Consider the following 14,677-nt stretch of genomic DNA (forward strand, 5'->3'; position numbering starts at 1 on the left):
ATTTCCCCGAAGAGGAAAGGATGATGCAGCAGAGTAGCGTAAGTATTTCCCTCAGTTTTTGAGAACCAAGGTATCAATCCAGTAGGAGGCCACGCTCAAGTCCCTCGTACCTGCACAAAACGATAGCTACTCGCAACCAACGCGATTAGGGGTTGTCAATCCCTTCACGGTCACTTACGAGAGTGAGATCTGATAGATATAATATTTTTGGTATTTTTGGTATAAAGATGCAAATGAAAAGTAAAAGGCAAAGTAAATAGCAAAGCAAAATTAAAGTAATGGAGATTGATATGATGAGAATAGACCTGGGGGCCATAGGTTTCACTAGTGGCTTCTCTCAAGAGCATAAGTATTCTACGGTGGGTGAACAAATTACTGTTGAGCAATTGACAGAATTGAGCATAGTTATGAGAATATCTAGGCATGATCATGTATATAGGCATCACATCCGTGACAAGTAGACCGAAACGATTAAGCATCTACTACTATTACTCCACTCATCGACCGCTATCCAGCATGCATCTAGAGTATTAAGTTAAAAACATAGTGACGCCTTAAGCAAGATGACATGATGTAGAGAGATAAATTCATGCAATATGAAATAAACCCCATCTTGTTATCCTCGATGGCAACGATGCAATACGTGCCTTGCTGCCCCTTCTGTCACTGGGAAAGGACACCGCAAGATCGAACCCAAAGCTAAGCACTTATCCCATGGCAAGAACTACCAATCTAGTTGGCCAAACCAAACGGATAATTCGAAGAGACTTGCAAAGATAACCAATCATACATAAAAGAATTCAGAGAAGATTCAAATATTATTCATAGATAGACTTGATCATAAACCCACAATTCATCGGTCTCAACAAACACACCGCAAAAAGAAGATTACATCGAATAGATCTCCACAAGAGAGGGGGAGAACTTTGTATTGAGATCCAAAAAGAGAGAAGAAGCCATCTAGCTACTAACTATAGAACCGAAGGTCTGAGGTAAACTACTCACACTTCATCGGAGGGGCTATGATGATGTAGAAGCCCTCCATGATGACGGCCCTCTTCCGGCGGAGCTCCGGAACAGGCCCCAAGATGGGATCTCGTGGATACAGAAAGTTGCGCCAGTGGAATTAGGTTTTTGGCTCCGTATCTGTTCGTTTGGGGGTACATAGGTATATATAGGAGGAAGGAGTACGTCGGTGGAGCTCTGAGGGGCCCACGAGGCAGGGGGCACGCCCTAGGGGGGGCGCCCCCCACCCTCGTGACCGCCTCTCTGATGCCTTGGCGTAGGGTCCAAGTCTCCTGGATCACGTTCGGTGAGAAAATCACATTCCCGAAGGTTTTATTCCGTTTGGACTCCGTTTGATATTCCGTTTCTTCGAACACTGAAATAGGCAAAAAAAACTGCAATTCTGGGCTGGGTCTCCGGTTAATAGGTTAGTCCCAAAAATAATATAAAAGTGGAAAATAAAGCCCAATATAGTCCAAAACAGTAGATAATATAGCATGGAGCAATCAAAAATTATAGATACGTTGGAGACGTATCAGGCATCCCCAAGCTTAATTCATGCTCGTCCTCGAGTAGGTAAATGATAGAAGGAGAATTTTTGATGCGGAGTGCTACTTGGCATAATTTCAATGCAAATCTTCTTAATTGTGGTATGAATATTCAGGTTAGGAAGATTCAAGACAAAAGTTCATATTGACATAAAAATAATAATACTTCAAGCAAACCAACAAAGCAATTATGTTTTCTTAAAGTAACATGGCCAAAGAAAGTTCATCCCTACAAAATCATATAGTTTAGTCATGCTCCATTTTTGTCACACAAGAATGCTCTCATCATGCACAACTCCGATGACAAGCCAAGCAATTGTTTCATACCTTAATAATTTCAAACTCATAAACTTTCACGCAATACATGAGCGTGAGCCATGGATATAGCACTATGGGTGGAATACAATAATGATGGGGGTTATGTGGAGAAGACAAAAAAGGAGAAAGTCTCACATGAACGAGGCTAATCAATGAGCTATGGAGATGCTCATCGATTGATGTTAATGCAAAGAGTAGGGATTGCCATGCAACGGATGAACTAGAGCTATAAATGTATGAAAGCTCAATAAAAGAAACTAAGTGGGTGTGCATCCAACTTGCTTGCTCATGAAGACCTAGGGCACTTGAGGAGGCCAATTGTTGGAATATACAAGCCAAGTTCTATAATGAAAATTCCCACTAGTATATGAAAGTGATAACTCAAGAGACTCTCTATATGAAGAACATGGTGCTACTTTGAAGCACAAGTGTGGAAAAAAGGAATAGTAGCATTGCCCCTTTTTATTTTTATTTTTTTTGGGCCTTCTTTTTTTTGCCTCTCTTTTTTTGGCCTTTCTTTTTTTTATTTGGCCTTTTTTGGGACAATGCTCTATTAATGATGATCATCACACTTCTATTTATTTACAACTCAATGATTACAACTCGATACTAGAACAAAGTATGACTCTATATGAATGCCTCCGGCGGTGTACCGGGATATGAAATGAATCAAGAGTGACAAGTATGAAAAATTATGAACGGTGGCTTTGCCACAAATACTATGTCAACTACATGATCATGCTAAGCAATATGACAATGATGAATGTGTCATGATAAACTGGATGGTGGAAAGTTGCATGGCAATATATCTCGGAATGGCTATGGAAATGCCATAATAGGTAGGTATGGTGGCTGTTTTGAGAAAGATATAAGGATGTTTATGTGTGAAAGAGTGTATCATATCACGGGGTTTGGATGTACCGGTGAAGTTTGCACCAACTCTCGATGTGAGAAAGGGCAATGCACGGTACCGAAGAGGCTAGCAAGGATGGAAGGGTGAGAGTGCGTATAATCCACGGACTCAACATTAGTCATAAAGAACTCATATACTTATTGCAAAAATGTACAAGCCATCAAAAACCAAAGTATTACGAGCATGCTCCTAGGGGGATAGATTGGTAGGAAAAGACCATCGCTCGTCCCGACCGCCACTCATAAGGAGGACAATCAAATAACACCTCATGTTTCAAATTTGTTGCATAACGTTTACCATACGTGCATGCTACTGGACTTGCAAACTTTTAACTCAAGCACTTCTCAAATTCACAATTACTCTACTAGCATGACTTTGATATTACTACCTCCACATCTCAAAACAATTATCAAGCATCCAACTTTTCTTAGTATTCAACACACACAAAAGAAAGTTTCACAAATCTTGAATACCAAGCATGTTATTATTAAGCAAATTACCATGCTATTAAGGCTCTCAAAATAATTTAAGTGAAGCATGAGAGATCAAGAGTTTCTTTAAAACAAATCCACCACCGTGCTCTAAAAAATCTAAGTGAAGCACATAGAGCAAAATTATAACGCTCAAAAGATATAAGTGAAGCACATAAAGCAAAACTACTTAGCTCAAAAGATATAAGTGAAGCACATAGAGTATTCTATCAAATTCTAATTCATGTATGGCTCTCTCAAAAGGTGTGTACAGCAAGGATGATTGTGGCATACTAACAACAAAAGACACAAATAATACAAGACGCTCCAAGCAAAACACATATCATGTTGGTGAATAAAAATATAGCTCCAAGTAAATTACCGATGGAAGTGGACGAAAGAGGGGATGCCTTCCGGGACATCCCCAAGCTTTGACTTTTTGGTGTCCTTGGATTATCTTGGGGGTGCCATGGGCATCACCAAGCTTAGTCTCTTGCCACTCCTTGTTCCATAATCCATCACAAGAATTCACCCAAAACTTGAAAACTTCACAACACAAAACTTAAAGTAGAAAACTCGTGAGCTCTGTTAGCGAAAGAAAACAAAAAACCACTTCAAGGTACTGTAATGAACTCATTCTTTATTTATATTGGTGTTAAACCTACTGTATTCCAACTTCTATATGGATTATAAACTATTTTACTAACCATAGATTCATCAAAATAAGCAAACAACACACGAAAAATAGAATCTGTCAAAAACAGAACAGTCTGTAGTAATCTGTAGCTAGCGCAAGATCTGGAACTCCAAAAATTCTAAATAAATTGCTGGACGTGAGGAATTTATCTATTAAACATCTGAAAAAAGAATTAACTAAATATCACTCTCCAAATAAAAATGACAGCAGTTCTCGTGAGCGCTAAAGTTTCTGTTTTATACAGCAAGTTCAACAAGACTTTCCTCAAGTCTTCCCAACGGTTCTACTTGGCACCAACACTAATTAAACACAAAAAACACAACCAAAACAGAGGCTAAATAACTTATTTATTACTAAACAGGAGCAAAAATCAAGGAATAAAAATAAAATTGGGTTGCCTCCCAACAAGCGCTATCGTTTAACGCCCCTAGCTAGGCATAAAAGAGAAGATAGATCTAGGTATTGCCATCTTTGGTAGGCAATCCATAAGTGGCTCTCATGATAGTTTCATATGGCAATTTTATTTTCTTTCTTGGGAAGTGTTCCATGCCCTTTTTTAATGGAAATTGAAATCTAATATTCCCTTCCTTCATATCAATAATCGCACCAATCGTTCTAAGGAAAGGTCTACCAAGAATAATAGGGCAAGAAGGATTGCAATCTATATCAAGAACAATGAAATCTACGGGCACATAATTTCTATTTGTAACAATAAGAACATCATTAATCCTTCCCATAGGTTTCTTAATAGTAGAATCCGCAAGATGCAAGTTTAGAGAGCAATCATCAAAATTACGGAAATCTAGCAAATCACACAAAGTTTTGGGGATAGTGGAGACACTAGCACCCAAATCACACAAAACATAAAACTCATGATCTTTAATTTTAATTTTAATAGTTCGTTCCCACTCATCATAGAGTTTTCTAGGGATAGAAACTTTCAACTCAAGTTTTTCTTCATAAGATTGCATCAAGGCATCAACAATATGTTCGGTGAAGGCTTTATTTTGACTATAAGCATGTGGAGAATTTAGCACGGATTGCAACAAGGAAATACAATAAATTAAAGAGCAACTTTCATAATTAAATTCCTTGAAATCCAATATAGTGGGTATATCAACGTCTAGTTTTTATTTCTTTCAATCCCACTTTCATCAATTTCATCATAAAGATCTAAATACTCCGAATTTTTAGAACGCCTTCTAGGTGAAGGAAGATCATATTCAGTTTCATCAAGATTCATATTGCAAAACAAAGATTTAATAGGAGACACATCAATAACTTTTAGATCTTCATCTTGATTTTCATAGGAATGGGAAGAACACGCTTTAATAAAGGCATCTTTGGAAGCACGCATCCTAGCGGTTCTTTCCTTGCACTCATCAATGGAAATTCTCATGGCTTTGAGAGACTCATTGATATCATGCTTAGGAGGAATAGATCTAAGCTTTAAAGAATCGACCTCGAGAGAAATTCTATCAATGTTCCTAGCCAAATCATCAACTTTAAGCAATTTCTCTTCAAGCAAAGCATTAAAATTCTTTTGTGAATTCATAAACTCTTTAACACTATTCTCAAATTCAGAGGGCATCTTATTATAATTTCCATAAGAGTTGTTGTAGGAATTCCCATAATTATTAGAAGGATTACTAGGATATGGCCTAGGATTAAAATTCCCTCTATAAGCGTTGTTACCAAAATTATTCCTACCAACAAAATTCACATCCATAGATTCATTGTTATTCTCAATCAAAGTAGACAAAGGCATATCATTAAGATCAGGATAAACACTCTTAGTAGCTAATAATTTCATAAGTTCATCCATCTTTCCACTCAACACATTGATTTCTTCTATCGCATGCACTTTTTTATTAGAAGTTCTTTCAGTATGCCATTGAGAATAATTAACCATAATATTATCTAGGAGTTTAGTAGCATCTCCTAAGTGATTTACATAAAAGTACCTCCCACGGCCGAATCTAAAAGATTTCTAGAAGCAAAATTCAATCCGGCATAAAAATTTTGTATAATCATCCACAAATTCAAACCATGAGTAGGGCAATTACGTATCATTAATTTCATTCTCTCCCAAGCTTGTGCAACATGTTCATGATCAAGTTGTTTAAAGTTCATAATATCGTTTCTAAGAGAGATGATATTAGCGGGAGGGAAATACTTAGAGATAAAAGCATCTTTGCACTTGTTCCAGGAATCAATACTATTTTTAGGCAAAGACGAAAACCAAGCTTTAGCACGATCTCTAAGCGAAAAAGGAAATAGCTTCAATTTAACGACATCATTATCGACATCTCTTTTATTTTGCATATCACATAAATCAACGAAGCTATTCAGATGAGTAGCGGCATCTTCACTAGGAAGGCTGGCGAATTGATCTTTCATAACAAGATTCAACAAAGCAGCATTGATATCACAAGATTCGGTATTGGCAAGAGGAGCAATCGGAGTGCTAAGGAAATCATTATTATTGGTATTGGTGAAGTCACACAATTTGGTAGTATCTTGATCCATCGCGACAAACAAGCAAACAAAACACGAGCAAACAAGAGAAAACGGGCAAAAGAGGCAAATAGAGAGGGAGGATAGAGAGAGAGGGCGAATAAAACGGCAAGGGTGAAGTGGGGGAGAGGAAAACGAGAGGCAAATGGCAAATAATGTAATGCGAGACATAGGGATTGTGATGGGTACTTGGTATGTTGACTTTTTGCGTAGACTCCCCGGCAACGGAGCCAGAAATTCTTCTTGTTACCTCTTGAGCTTGCGTTGGACTTCCCCGAAGAGGAAAGGATGATGCAGCAGAGTAGCATAAGTATTTCCCTCAGTTTTTGAGAACCAAGGTATCAATCCAGTAGGAGGCCACGCTCAAGTGCCTCGTACCTACACAAAACGATAGCTACTCACAACCAACGCGATTAGGGGTTGTCAATCCCTTCATGGTCACTTAAGAGAGTGAGATCTGATAGATATAATATTTTTGGTATTTTTGGTATAAAGATGCAAATGAAAAGTAAAAGGCAAAGGAAATAGCAAAGCAAAATTAAAGTAATGGAGACTGATATGATGAGAATAGACCCGGGGGCCATAGGTTTCACTAGTGGCTTCTCTCAAGAGCATAAGTATTCTATGGTGGGTGAACAAATTACTATTGAGCAATTGACAGAATTGAGCATAGTTATGAGAATATCTAGGCATGATCATAGTTATGAGAAACGATTCTGCATCTACTACTATTACTCCACTCATCGACCTCTATCCAGCATGCATCTAGAGTATTAAGTTCAAAAGAACGGAGTAACGCTTTAAGAAAGATGACATGATGTAGAGGGATAAACTCATGCAATATGGTATAAATCCCATCTTGTTATCCTCGATGGCAACAGTACAATACGTGCCTTGCTGCCCCTTCTATCACTGGGAAAGGACACCGCAAGATCGAACCCAAAGCTAAGCACTTCTCCCATGGCAAGAACTACCAATCTAGTTGGCCAAACCAAACGGATAATTCAGAGAGACTTGCAAACATAACCAATCATACATAAAAGAATTCAGAGAAGATTCAAATATTATTCATAGATAGACTTGATCATAAACCCACAATTCATCGATCTCAACAAACACACCGCAAAAATAAGATTACATCGAATACATCTCCACAAGAGAGGGGAGAACTTTGTATTGAGATCCAAAAAGAGAGAAAAAGCCATCTAGCTACTAACTATGGATCCAAAGGTCTGAGGTAAACTACTCACACTTCATCGAAGGGGCTATGATGATGTAGAAGCCCTCCATGATGACGGCCCTCTTCCGGCGGAGCTCCGGAACAGGCCCCAAGATGGGATCTAGTGGATACAGAAAGTTGCGGCGGTGGAATTAGGTTTTTGGCTCTGTATCTGTTTGTTTGGGGGTACGTAGGTATATATAGGAGGAAGGAGTATGTCGGTGGAGCTCCGAGGGGCCCATGAGGCAGGGGGCGCGCCCCCCACCCTCGTGATAGCCTCTCTGATGCCTTGGCATAGGGTCCAAGTCTCCTGGATCATGTCCGGTGAGAAAATCACGTTCCCGAAGGTTTTATTCCATTTGGACTCCGTTTGATATTCCGTTTCTTCGAAACACTGAAATAGGCAAAAAAACAGCAATTCTAGGCTGGGCCTTCGTTTAATAGGTTAGTCCCAAAAATAATATAAAAGTGGAAAATAAAGCCCAATATAGTCCAAAACAGTAGATAATATAGCATGGAGCAATCAAAAATTATAGATACATTGGAGACGTATCAAACGCCAGCAGTGAAGTCAAGCCATGCTACTGCTAAAGTGATCCCACATTTAACTAATGCCGCACTCAGTCTAATGCCACCAATAAATTTAAGCAATGCCATTTAATTTCACTGGATTATTTCAGGGTTAGCTGTTGATTGTTGATGTATTAAAGATTTTTCAGCTAAGGCATTCTAATGTTGTTGCACAGCCAGTATACGAATGATGAAACTTGTTACTACCTTCAGATTTTTGTACTATTAATGCTTATAGATTACATACCTGTCGATTACATACCTGACATCATGATGTAATGTTAAGTCATTTCTTTTTGTACAGTATCACTGAATTGTCAAGGCAGTGATGGCATTTTATTATAGTTGAACTGCACAAAATATTCTTAAAAGAACGGGAATGGTTCACTTTTTCAGAAAAAATTATATATGCCTTCCTAACATCAGCCATTGTTGCCTTATTTTATTCCTTCAAACAGGTGGTTAGAAACAGGCTTGCTACCTTTTCCCATTAAGAAATTGGAATGCTTATATTTTTGAGTCTATGCTTCAACTAGTGCCACTTTTATAGTGATCACACTTTCAATATCTATGCAAACAGGGATGCTCGATTTTAGTGGAACTGCACAAAAAATCCAAATGGTTCAACAATAGGAGCATGTTTTCTTCCAAACCTTTATATCCAATTGGTGGCACTATGAGCTGTTCATTACGAAGGTACATGGTTTGCTACTATATTGCTACTCTTTCTATACTATTATTAGATAGTAATATTGGTGGTTTGCATGTGAATTTATTGGCAGGGTGGACCTACATTGGACGTGCAGGACATGATTCAATGATTGGATGCTCAATTTCGGTTGTATTGATTTCACCTCTTCCATCATTGGGAACATGGATATCCTTGGTCTGATGAAGAATAAGCGCTATATTTCTGCTCTGAACCAGCAAATCAGTTCAGTACGAAATTGTGCAAGGCCAAACATGACAGTATCAAATTGTCCAGTGCAAAACATGACAGATGCTAAGCGGAAGAGGCATGTTTAGACCAAAAATACAATGTGGGTATATGTTTACTAGCTGGTTGATATTTGTGCAGATAGATGTCTGCCCGAACAAACAAAGTGACCGCAATTTTGGTGGAACTGCACAAAAGAGTAGTATAGTCACTGCATGCAGTGCCATTTGAAAATAGGCACGAAAAGACTGGATAGTCACCTCATGGACTGCACAAAAGTAGTATTCTACTATTTATTGGCCAACACTAGGTGTCGTGGTTCTAACTCTGACAGTGATGTAGGGGGGTATGTATGGAGAGGCTAGATCTTAGCTATGGAGGAGTTGTAAGCACACGAGGATTACGAGTTCAGGCCCTTCTTGGAGGAAGTAACAGCCCTACGTCTCGGTGCCCGGAGGTGGTCGACTGAATTATGTGTGTATGAATAACAGGGGTGCCAACCCTTGATACTGAGGAGGGGGTGGCTTATATAGTGTTCGCCAGGCCCCTCCAGCCCCTCAGTAATGCAAGGTTTAAAGTACATTAAGACTGGGGGTTACTGGTAACGCCCCTAATAAAGTGCTATGATGACCATAAAAGCTACTTAATGACCGACCGTTTGCATGCAGCGTGACTTTATATCTCCTGGCAGTCGAGTGGTTGGAATTTGGTCGAGTGATTGCTTCGTGGTCGAGTGTCTTGAATCTGTCGAGTGGGGTACCTCCAAGTCGATTGAAAGGTGACTTCTTCTAGGGATGTCCTTGGGTAGGGTACTTAGGACAGGTCCATGCCCCTATCCTAGGTACATAGCTTCATCATTAGCCCCCGAATGGATCGAGGTTCGAGTGGGGAAGGAGTTGGGGATCTTTCCGACTGGTTCTTCATGTTATATGAACGTCTTGTTTTGGATCAATTGTCACGGATGACGTCATCAACTTCTTTTAGTCGCCTTGATCCATTCTTGGCCTCTTGTCGAGTGAATTTCTTTACTTGTGAAGTTCCGAGTGACGGTGTGAAAGGGATCTTCTGTTTGACGAGTTGTTCTGCGGCCCGCAGATTTTGCGGGATTTGAATTTCGGGAAGCGCGCGGGACAGGGGCGGCCGCAGTAATCGGATAGGATAGGACGGAAGCTCCTCGATCCCCACGCCACCTTTTTTGCCACGTACCGCGCGCGCGCCCGTTGCGGGATTTGACGGGATTGCCTGGGCCTACCAGTCAGCCACTTGGAAGCGACCTCTTATAAGCTGCCGGCTAGGGACCCTCGAACAGTGCGCCTTCACTTTTCCCCCTTCCTTCACAAGATCCTCCTCCACCTCCGTTCCCACCTTGGTGCCGTAGGTCTGTTCGAGCTTCGCCGGCAACGATGGTGAAGGAGAAGACGTCGGCTCTGGAGCGCGCGAAGAAGGCGGCGGTGCAGGGGAAGGGGAAGAAGTCCGCTCGGGGCGGATCTTCCTCGAGGACTGCTCTGCCCAAGGATTGGATCCAGGGCGACTGGATGCCGTCGGTGATTCGGCAGGATGATCTCGATGATCTGGTCGAGGGGGGATTCATTCCCCATGAATCTGCGTGCCTCCCGGGGAAAGAAGTCGAACCCCAGCCTCTTGATGGTGAGTGCGTCCTCCTCGCCACCCATATCGATCGTGGATTCTCTCTGCCTCCTCATCCTTTTTTCTGGAGCTTCTTGAACTTCTTCGGAGCGTAGCTCCATCACTTTACTCCCAATTCTATTGTGTATCTTGCTGCTTTCGTTTCCTTGTGTGAAAACTTCTTGGGTTACCGCCCCCATTGGTGACTCTTCAAGCACATCTTCACTTGCCGCTCTCAGTCGGTCAAGAAGGCCAAGTCGAGTGACGAACGGACGCAGGTGATCCAGCTGTGCGGGGGTCTGGCGATCCAGATGAGGGGAAAAAGTTCATTTCCGTCTATCACTTTTCCCGAGTCAATCCGTGGGTGGAAGTCGACTTGGTTTTACTGTAAAGACCAGGTGACCCCAGGACAGTCGACTGGGCTTCCCCCTTTTTCTTTGAATCGAGCACAAAAACCTGCCTCTCTGAAAGTGATGCCGGAGGAAAAGGCGCAAGTCAAGGTGCTGGTCGGTCGAGTGGTTCAGCTTGACCGTGAGGGTGTGACTGGCATGGACTTGTTGGAAGTCTTCCTTCAGAGGCGCATCCAACCGCTTTAGGCTCATGACCACCCGATGTGGTTGTACTCGGGTCTCGAAGACACCACTCGGATTTACCCAGAGGAGGTCACTGACAAGATGTTGGAAGGGTGGCTGTCGAGTATCACAGGGAACAAGGACAACCCCCGAGGAGCCAGGAGGATTCCTCCACTCTACCAAACATACAAAGTGGACAAGGTCTGACCTTGCGTTTCTGACTGTGATCTTGCTTTCTTTATTTGTTCTTTTTGGATCAGTCAATTGACTTTTGTCTCGTTTGTTGTCCTCTGGTCCACTACTGAGATGTACTCGACACCCAATGGAGCACAGGAGCAGGCCGAGGAAGGAGAAGCGGGTGGAGGCGAAAGTGGAGACGAGGGAGAAGAGTGGGAATCTGACGGCGAAGGAGAGGGGGATGACGACGACTCCAGTGAAGAGGAGGAGGAAGAAGTCGAACCTCCCCGCTCGGAACGGCGATCCAAGCTTACACACGACCCTGCGCGGGAACGTGGTAAGGCGACTGTCCCTGTTGGGCAGTCGTTAAAGTGCCCTCGGACCTCATCTCCAGCGTCGACAGAAAAAGCTCCCAAGCACCCATGCGCGACGCCGTCCAAGCCGCCCAAGGCTCTGCCCAAGATGAAGATGACTGTCCCCACCATTTCTGGGTAATAGTAGAATTTGTTTTCCTTTGTCAAACATGACGGACTCTTGGTCGACTCATTGAATAAGCTAACTGACTTCCAAAATTTGCAGTGCTGCCACCTCGGAGATCTCCACCAAGGACGATGATCAAGAGATGGAAGACGCTGTTACCTCCAACCCCGGTATGATTACTGATGCTCTGCTTTTAGTTGACTCACGATTTCTTATAATTCTGGTCGATTGGATTTTTCTTGTAGCTCCTCCTCATGTCATTGACCTCCCTGATGATGACGATGAAGTGCTGCTAAGGGCGTGAAGGAACAGGAGGGCGCCGGCTGGCAAGACCCCACAAACTACTCTGGCGCCTGAGGCCGCAGTCCGGGAGGGTGGTGATACCACTCGGGTTTCTGTGACCTTCACTGAACCTCTGATGAGTGTCCAGCCTTCGACGTCGACTGCAAATCCGCCTTCGCTTTTTGCCACACACCACGTCCCTGAGGACCAAGTGGGTGCCGCTAAAGAGGCTATACGCCAGGCGGGGATCATGATGGAGCAAGTGAAGGTGGTTCGGGAAGCCAGCCAATCAGCTTATGACGCGAGCTCAGCTCTTCAGAGCAACGTCCAGGTCAGTCGATTCACCGCTTGTTCTGTTAGGATATGCTATCTGAAGAATCTCTTTTCCGAAGATCTTTATATCTGTACGTCCACTGGGTGTGTCTATTAATCTTTTTGACGAGTGGGGGCACGCTAAGTGCACCCACTGGGTGTAGTCCCCGAGACTACGGTGGACTGCTGGCAGTCGACTGTAGTCTTTATATTGTGTTGCTTTAGCTGAACTTCTTCACTCGGTCTGGTCAGGCCATGTCGAATGGAACTGTACACGGTCGGCTGCGGGCAGTCGATTTTTTTTGGTCGAACCAGTGGGGGCACGCTGAGTGCACCCACTGGGTGTAGTCCCCGAGACTACTGTCGAATGTTTTTGATTCGGCTGTAGTCTTAGAAATGCCATCATTGTCTCTTGGTTACTCGGAAGCAACTTATCTTGGATGTCTGTCGACTGATTTTTTGCAGAAATCCTGCGAACTTGTGGCTCGCTACACTGAGTTGGAGAACAAACAGATCCAGCTGAACCTTGACTTGAAGCTTGCTCAGGAGAACTTGCAGAAGGCGAGGGACGAAGAAGAAGGATGAAGACCTTGCTGAAGCGCAGAAGGAGGCCCTGAACAAAACGAAGCTTGCTGAAGAAAAACTGGCTTCAGTCAGTACTCTTGAAAAGGAAAACTCCAGGCTGAAAACTGCTCTCGACGCGGCTAATCGAGAGGCCAACCGTCTGAAGAATGGCAATATAGCTCTGAATGACAAGGAAAGTGAACTGGCGGAGAAGAGGAACGATCTGGAGGCTTATCTCGGTGGACTCGCCAAGAAGCTGTTCGTCGTGCTCGAGGGTAATTACTCCGGCCCGACTGACTTGCAGTTACCAAATCTGCGTAGAGCCACTGACTTATCCTTGAATTGTGTTTACAGAATTCTGCCAGAACTTCGAAGAGGAGACCAGTCGAGTGGAGACATACTTGGACCCCATCAATTCTCCAGTGAAGGACGAGGCTGCTATGAACGTGCTCCGACTGGAATCTCGTGTTGCCGGCGTTGTTGACTATCTTGCTTAGTTGAAGGTTGTGATGTCACGGATCGACACGTCGCTTTGGCCTAGAACGACGCTTCAGAATGACCTTGAGTCCCTGATGACTCGACTGAATGAAGTCCCAGGTCGAGTGGCGGAATGGAAGAAATCTTCTGCTAGATGTGGCGCTGACATCACTCTGTCTCTGGTCCGCGTCCACTGCAAGGAGGCGCGAGAAGAAAAGTTGGCCGCCATCCAAGTTGCCAATACCAGGAAGCACAACTTTCAAGACTTCATGGAGACTTTCATTGCTGCTGCCACTCGCATTGCAGACGGGATCGACTTGGACGAGTTCGTCGCCCCTTCCAGTCCTCCGCATGAGGAATAAAAAAATTTATGCTTCACTTTAAATTTGCCTCGGAATGCCAAGTGGATTTTGTAACTGTTAAACTCTGTTGAGCTGGAGGCTTGAGTACTTTGATCTGCGGTCTAGAACCTTTGGATCTTATCTGAACTTGATTTATCGTTGAATATCTTCATGAATTATCTGTCGAGTGGAACTTATTCTTCACTCGAAATAACTTTGTATTTGTGGTGCAACTCCGAAGGAGAAGGTAGCAGTCGATTTGCACCTCGTCGTCCTTGCGGATTGGAATGTGTTCCGTACTTAGGCGAGCACTGGGCTGCAGCTAAGCCTTCGAGTGGAAGGTCTGCTCTCCACTCGGTAGGATTTTAAAAACTTAGGCGAGTACTGGACTGCATCTAAGCCCCTGAGTGGGAGGTCTGCTCTCCACTCGGTAGGATTTTTTCAAACTTAGGCGAGTACTGGACTGTAGCTAAGCCCCCGAGTGGGAGGTCTACTATCCACTCGGTAGGATTTTTTCAAACTTAGGCGAGTACTGGACTGCAGCTAAGCCCCCGAGTGGGAGATCTGCTCTCCACTTGGTAGGATTTTTTCAAACTTAGGCGAGTACTGGACTGCAGCTAAGCCCCCCGAGTGGGAGGCTGGCTCACCACTC

This window comes from Triticum dicoccoides, chromosome 3A, assembly GCF_002162155.2.
Source record: "Triticum dicoccoides isolate Atlit2015 ecotype Zavitan chromosome 3A, WEW_v2.0, whole genome shotgun sequence".
NCBI lineage: Eukaryota > Viridiplantae > Streptophyta > Magnoliopsida > Poales > Poaceae > Triticum > Triticum dicoccoides.